General features: G+C 44.1%; 1 pseudogene; it reads left to right on the forward strand.

Moving 5' to 3' along the window:
- Positions 1-4773: 4773 nt before the first annotated feature.
- On the forward strand, positions 4774-7585 carry LOC125523055 (uncharacterized; annotated as a pseudogene).
- The last annotated feature ends 447 nt before the right edge of the window (positions 7586-8032 follow it).

Here is an 8032-nt window from a genome sequence, read left to right on the forward strand (position 1 = left end):
GTGGGTATACTTCTGTCCGCTAGCTTCGCGTTGTGTGCACCCAACACCTTGATATGAGCAATAGATCCAAAAGTCCGAAGATGATCAACTGAGGGTTTTCTACCGCACCATGCCTCGTACGGTGTCATTCCAACAACACTCTTTGTCGGAGCTCTATTGAGTAAATAAACAGCAGTAGTCACGGCTTCTCCCCAAAATCTCCCTGGTAGCTTTTTGGTTTTCAACATACTTCTGGCCATAGCTACAATGGTTTGATTTCTCCTCTCAACGACTCCGTTTTGCTGCGGAGTATAGGGTGCCGTCAAGTACCGCTTAATCCCATGCTTCTCACAATAAGCTTTAAACTCATTAGAGGTAAACTCCCCTCCTCGATCAGTCCTTAATGCCTTCAACTTTTCTTCAGATTCAACCTCAGCTGCAATTTTGACCTTTCTGAAAGCTTCAAGTGCCTCATCTTTGCTCCTCAACAAGACTAACCACATATACCTGCTGTAGTCATCTACTATGAGCAAAAAATACTTCTTCCCAGACGGGGTAGCCGGAGTAATGGGTCCACATAAATCACCATGAACCAGCTCCAAAGCTTTTGAAGCTCTGAATTTTGCTTCTCTCGGAAACGCACCTCCGCGTTGCTTGCCAACTAAACATCCAGTGCAAAGCTAATCAACATGATCAATCATGGGCAGTCCACTCACCATCTGCTGCTTTTCCAATTTCCTCAATGCATGAAAATTCAAGTGACCAAAACGTGAGTGCCACTTCCACGCTGTTTCGTCAAACTTTGCTAGCAAACACACCGGTTGTTCCTTGTCCAGATTCAGGCCATACATTCTGTTCCGAGACCTCTTCACACGCATCATGAGATTTCTTTGACGATCATAGCCCCACAAATATCCGTCTTCGAGCACAATTTTGCAACCCCTCTCTTCGAGCTGTCCCAAACTAATTATGTTCGTCTTTAGCATGGGAATGTAATAAACATCTGTGAGAATCTTGTGTTCACCACTCTTTGCTTCAAAGACCACGGTGCCTCTCCCTAAGATTGGCACTGTTTTGCCATCACCGAACCTGACCGTCCCTCCAACAGTCATGCTTAGCTCGCTGAATTGGGTCCTATCCCCCGACATATGGTTGCTTGCGCCCGTATCAAGGTACCAAAAATTTCCGGCCCTCTTCTCTTCTTCCTCGTGGAGATAAATTTTCTTCTCCAAAAGTGCAACGGTTTCAGCTACTTGCATCTGTACGTCCACCTCTGGAAACTCACAGATTTCACACAGCAGCATATTGGCTTGATCATCATCAATGTCACCCTTCTTCGCGATATATGCCTGCTCCTTCGCTGGCTTCCTACACTCAGACTTGAAGTGCCCCATGATGCCACAATTATAACACTTGATCTTGCGCTTATCGAACTTCTTCTTCTTTGGAGCGCTGTCCCCCGCGTTCCTCTTATTCTGTTCTTTTGGCGCATGATCTTGGCGAGTATTGCTTGAGCCCTCGCCAGCCTTCTTCTCCCTTGCAATCAACAATTGCCAGTGCGCCCTCGTGAGCATGACTTGCTCGCCGTCCCTAGCATCACCAAGGCTATGGCGCATCCTCTCATCATGAGCTTTGTAGCGGCCAACGAGGTCATCGACCGTCAACGTAGTCAGGTCGACACACTGCTCAATCGCCGTCACGATCTGCATGTAATGGGGAGGAGCAGCGCGCAAGAATCTCCTGACCACTGAAGTCTCCGTCAGATTTTCTCCAAGCGCGCGGATTCCATTGACCAACGTCATCACCCGCGAAGCAAAAGCATCCACGGTTTCATCGTCAGTCATCACAAGCGTTTCATAATTCCTCAAAAGAGTTTGCAGATTCGCTTGCCTGACACGGGTATGCCCCTTGAAGAGCAGCTTCAAGGTATCCCATGCCTCCTTCACCGTTTCCTTGGCTATGATATGCTGAAGAACGTCCATCGGCATCACGGAATAGAGCGCCGTTGCTGCCTGCCTGTCCTTGCAGTGCTCGGCGCCGTCCTTCTTGTAGGCATTGCCGCCGGGGTCGACGACAACCCACAATTCGGTGTCTCGTAGGGCACACTCCATTAGATCCTTCCAAACCCCAAAGTTCTCCCGATCAAAACGAGGGTATGACGTCCCGGGTATGACAATTGCTTTAGCCGCCCCGGAACTTTCTGCTGCAGCCCTCTGCTTGCTCAAGTCGTCGTCCACCATGATCACCGGGTACTAGGCGATCACAACGAGGCTCTGATGCCACGTGTTAGCTCCAAGATCGAAAAACGCAGGAGGTAGACGAAGAACAAAAGAAACAGATTGAAACAGAGAAGGTTTGGTACTGCCAACGTGCAGTTTTTCCTGGGTCTTTATTTCACATTATATAGGGCTCAAAGAGCCGACCTCACGACCAACTCGGCCTACTATTCATGCCCAACACGTCGTGACCCTGATCACAAACCGACCAGGTTTAAAACACACTTTATCTCTAAGAGTTTGACCCTAAAACGACTTCAAACGAGACCTGAACTTTTCCTATCTTTTACAGACTCGGACACCTATCAGAACATGTGTTTACAGAGAACAGAAAACTCACATAGTCGCCCTACCCACGTAGCAGAAGCCACGACAGATTTGTGTGATCTTCTTAAAGGTTTCTTGTTCAAGCCTAGATCGACCAGCTGGTAGAGGGGAATGGTGGCCCGGACCAACCAACTTGACCAAGGTGAGCCGACAAGCCTTCGCCATCATGGACACCCTCCTAGTACGGAGGCGATACACAATATTATCAACCAGTTAACTCAAGATCATCCTGGGAGACAGTGTAGAGCCTCCATCTTCCACCTCCTTCGCTTCCTGGCCGCCGGCGGCCGTAGTCGCCAGGCAAAGCCCCGTGCGGCTGGTGGTGGTGGTGTGGTTGTCTTCTTCCTCCATCCCGTCCCTCTCTCGTGCTTCTTCAAAGCCGGAAGTGACGATGGCACACCACCGCTGCACCTCTGCACCAAGAAAATTTTCTACATTTTTAAATTCTCGTGTCAAATTTTCAGGAACGTCAATCTGATGCATATGTTCGTGTATTAATCAGCATGCATGTTGATTTGGCGATTGTGTATCCGCGAGAAGAGAAGAACGAAGTAAAGTATAATAAACTCCTCCCAGGCAAACACCCAACTATCTGCAGAAAAATTCAAAGTAGTAAAATAGTTTAAAAATGTACACAATTTACATATGTTTACAGTTTTTTAAAGAAAATGTTCGCCCTTTTTTAAAAGGTTCAAAATCCCCCAAAAATCCGATTTTTCTAAAAAATATTTTCATTTAAAAATGTACAGAAACTAAAAATAATCAAAATTTCCTTTTCAAAAGAAGACATCAGTTCAAAAAATGTTCCTCAAACAACTGTTCCAATTTTCGTAAATTTTTTAACTTCCCTTAAAATTGTTACAATTTTTGTGAATTTTATTAAAAAATAAGGATTTTTTTGCATTTTCCCAAAAAGTAAAAAATAAAAGTGATGGACAAACTATTTCATTTGAAAATACTATTCCATCAGTCGAAGAACGCTAAGTTGGCTTCTTCATGTCCAAGCTTCATGCAACAAAAATAAATAATCAGTGTAATCTTATTATTCACGTTTATCAAATTGGATATAAAAATGGCGCATAATGAGACATGAAGCAGGTTATCTGCCTTTTGTTTGGCCTGGTGCAACGCACAGACATTTGTACTAGTAAAAGAACCAAAAAACACAAGCAACAAACATGGGGAAATATTTACCAATTTGATTATGTAAAGATAATTGAACAAGAACGGACGTACAGAATGAAAAACATAACAAAGACGGGGAAATGTTTACCTTTTCGATGAGCCATTAATTCAGCTTCACAGACGATGGCATGGGCCTTCTTGAGCAATGACTTGTGTGCATACATCTGGTTGTCACTGACGAGACTATTCGCCCTCTTAATTTCGGAGATCTGACATCTACAGGCAAGAAAGTAAATTTAACAAGGTACCCAAATACATTAAATTTGTACATGGGAGATAAACCATAATAGTAAATCTAGTCAAGCAAACTGCTGGAACGAATATGAGGCTCAAATCTGCATTGCGAACACAGGAACATTTCATCACAACACTGCTCTCATGAACTCCCATGGTAAGCACAACGACATGAACTCACTCAATGTTATATAGGATTATTGCGACAACCATAGCCATGAACTCTGTACTTCACAGGGCATTTTGAAATGGCGCAAGACAAAGGCAATACGTATGGAAAATGTGGTCAAACGTTTAGATCTTGTGGCAGACAAATCCTCTCTTCTCTTATGCACATGACAGCTACAATGGCGAACATTCTTGTGGTCCGGACTTTTCAATCCTAGACTAGACATGGACTCGTATTGGATTCGTATTTAAAGGTAGTTTACAATGATACTATTTTTATTACATAGTTAAATTTATAATTAAAATTTGACCCAAAATACGAGGGAGACCCAGACGGAGTAATTAACTACTATCTCTGTCCGAAATTAATTGTCGCTCAATCGAATGTATCGACAATGGAACGGACAGCCAGAGCCACACACATGGTCATCAGTCATGAGTCATGACCTTACGACCGAGTACACTACTGACTAGTATTCACTTTCCTGTGAGGTTGAGAATTAAGATGAGGGAATGATATTATTCGCGTTTTCTACACCACTCCAATCTCTTTTATCTATGTGAACTCTAGCTACTTGTAAACTAAGGAAATGCTCTGCAGCTTGCCACTTTCTTTCCCAACACTTCAATGGAGCCCCTGAAGAAACTCTTCCGTATCTCACTTCTCTTGCTAGTATGCGCAGCCAAGGCGACCAACCCGGAAGCGGAAGCACTTCTCCGATGGAAGTCCACTTTGGTTGGCGCCAACTCGCTGTCCTCATGGTCGACTGTGAATTCCACTTGCTCTTGGTTTGGCGTCTCCTGTGACGCTGCCGGGCATGTTACGGAGCTCAGCCTTCCCAACGCCGGCCTCAACGGTACGCTCGATTACTTGTATTCGGCAGCGTTATGGAACCTCACCAAATCAAACTCAACAACAACAATCTTGTTGGTGCCATCCCAGCAAACATATCCAAGTTGCTCACGCTCACATATCTGGACTTGAGAAGCAACAATCTTATTGGTGCCATCCCCTACCAACTCAGCAACTTACCAATGATTGCCAAGTTTAACCTGGGAAATAACCACCTGACTAACCCAGACTATGGCAAGTTCTCACCTATGTCCAGTTTGAACATGTTATCTCTAGCTAATAATGATCTCAGTGGTAGCTTCCCACAATTCATCCTCAACACCACCAATATGAGGATGAGATCCCTCAATTTATCGGGTAACACCTTCTCAGGGCCATTACCAGATTCACTGCCGGATATGGTCCCAAGGTTGAGGGATCTAATTCTGTCTGTTAATGGATTCTATGGCTCAATACCTCACTCATTCTCAAGGTTCAAAAATCTCAAGACACTGCGGCTCTTTGCAAATAATCTCACAGGGGGGATCCCAGAGGAGCTGGGCATGATATCTAGGTTGCGAACCCTTTCACTAGGCAGCAACCCACTTGGTGGGTTGATCCCAACCTCACTCGGGCAGCTTCAATTGCTACAGCAGCTCTACATGCGAAACGTAGTCTAGTTTCTACTCTTCCACCAGAGCTGGGAACCTTACTAGTCTTAAGTGCATGGTCCTGTCACAGAATCAGCTATATGGAAGTATTACATCGCATATCAGCAATTGCAAGGAACTCGAAATTTTCGCTGTATTCGAAAACTTGTTAACTGGAAGCATCCCAGAGGAGCTGGGGATGATATCTGGGTTGCGAACCCTTTCACTGGGCAACAACCCACTTGGTGGGTTGATCCCAGCCTCACTCGGGCGGCTTCAGTTGCTACAGGAGCTCTACATGCAAAACGTTAGTCTAGTTTCTACTCTTCCACCGGAGCTGGGGAACCTTACTAGTCTTAAGTACATGGTCCTGTCACATAATCAGTTATATGGAAGTATCCCATCGCATATCAGCAAGTGCAAGGAGCTCGAAATTTTTAATGCATTCGAAAACTTGTTAACTGGAAGCATTCCGGTGGGTATAGGGCATGCCAAACTTGCAAGTATTGGAATTGTCCAATAATCACCTTAGTGGAATTATGCCATTAGATATTGGTAATGCAACATCTTTAAAACTCCTTGGAATCGACTGCAACCATCTTGAGGGTGAGCTTCCTGAAACCATCTCCTTGCTGGTAAATCTTGTTGTTCTCTACATGTCTGACAACAAGTTTACGAGTACCATTACTAATCGTGACAGCAGGCAGTTGCCAGCTGTCAAGGTGGCCAACATTACAGACAATAGCAACTCCTCGGGAGAATCATGGTCTACCTTTTGTGGGTTAACACTTATGCAGTACTTGGATCTATCTAACAATGAGCTCTTTGGAGATCTTCCTGGTTGCTTCTGGAATTTGAAAGATTTAGAATTCTTGGATTTGTCGGGTAATGCTTTTGCTGGGGAAGTTCCAACCTCAACTTTCTACAACTCTTCACTAAGTTCACTACACTTGTCAAGCAACAACTTCATAGGTTGCTTTCCAGCAGTGTTGAAGAAGTTCAAAAGCCTTGTTGTTTTGGATCTCGGGTACAATAAGATTTCGGGCGTAATTCCTCCATGGGTAGGGGAAAGCAATCCTTCGTTGAGGATTCTCAGCCTGCGAACAAATATGTTCTACGGAAGTATTCCTTGGCAGCAGCTATCACAACTTCCCCATCTCCAACTGCTTGATCTTGCTGGAAATGATTTTGTACGCTCCATACCAGGAAGTTTCGTCAACTTCTCCTTGATGAGACAGACATTTGTGATGCAACCGGTTGTAGCACTCGACATGGTATTTAACTCCATGAGATTTTCCGACAGTGGCAGCTTGGACATAATTTGGAAGAGACGGGAGTACACCTTTCAGGGAACACATGGATTTGTGACTGGTATTGATATCTCTGGTAATTCTCTATCTGGTGAGATCCCTTCGGAGCTGACAAGTCTCAAAGGAATGCGGTTACTAAATATTTCAAGAAATAATCTGTCTGGTAGTATCCCCAAGGATATTGGCAATCTAAAGCTATTAGAATCCCTTGACCTCTCTTGGAACAAACTATCAGGTGATATTCCTCCTAGTGTCTCAAACCTGATGTTCCTCACCAATCTCAATCTCTCCAACAACCTTCTGTCTGGAGAGATACCAACAGGCAGTCAGCTCCAAACACTTGAGGACCCATCGATCTATGACAATAATCTGGGACTTTGTGGCCTTCCCTTGAGCATCGCGTGCACAAACAATTCGAGTACTACAACACCAGTGGATGGGGCAAAGGAACATCACCATGAACTCGAAACATTGTGGCTGTACTACTCGGTGATTGCTGGAACTGTCTTTGGTTTCTGGGTATGGTTTGGAGTGTTATTTTTCTGCAAGATCTGGCGGGTTGCTTTCTTCAGTTGCGTCGATGCCATGCAGCAGAATATTGTGCACAAGATGAAGCGTACCTGACTGTATTTATGATGCTTCCCACTATATGCACAATTTGGCAGAAGAGGCCACTTTATCTCCATTACGCATTTTATAATGTATTTTTCATGACCCTGCAGCTACAACTCTTTGTTTTGTTTCACCAATAAGCTGCAAATTTATGTGCCTGTTGTGGGCATAATTTGCTTGTAGTTGTTGTATGATGTGACCAGTGTCCTACATGATTTTATTAGGTTTTACTGTCTGAATTCTTTTGCTTTCCTATAGTACAGTTTCATCGGATATTTAGCCAGAGGTATAACCTCTTTGATAAATTATTTTGAATGACATCCACTCAATTTCCGTAGTATTTTTGTGTTTTTTTCCCTTGTGCAACCAAACAACAACAATTATTGTATGGTGTGTTTCCCCTTGCTGTAGGATTCGAGATGTCAAGATATCCTATTTCCGCTTTTTCATGTTCCAGTG

This window comes from Triticum urartu, chromosome 7A, assembly GCF_056163025.1.
Source record: "Triticum urartu cultivar PI428250 chromosome 7A, HENAU_Tu73, whole genome shotgun sequence".
NCBI lineage: Eukaryota > Viridiplantae > Streptophyta > Magnoliopsida > Poales > Poaceae > Triticum > Triticum urartu.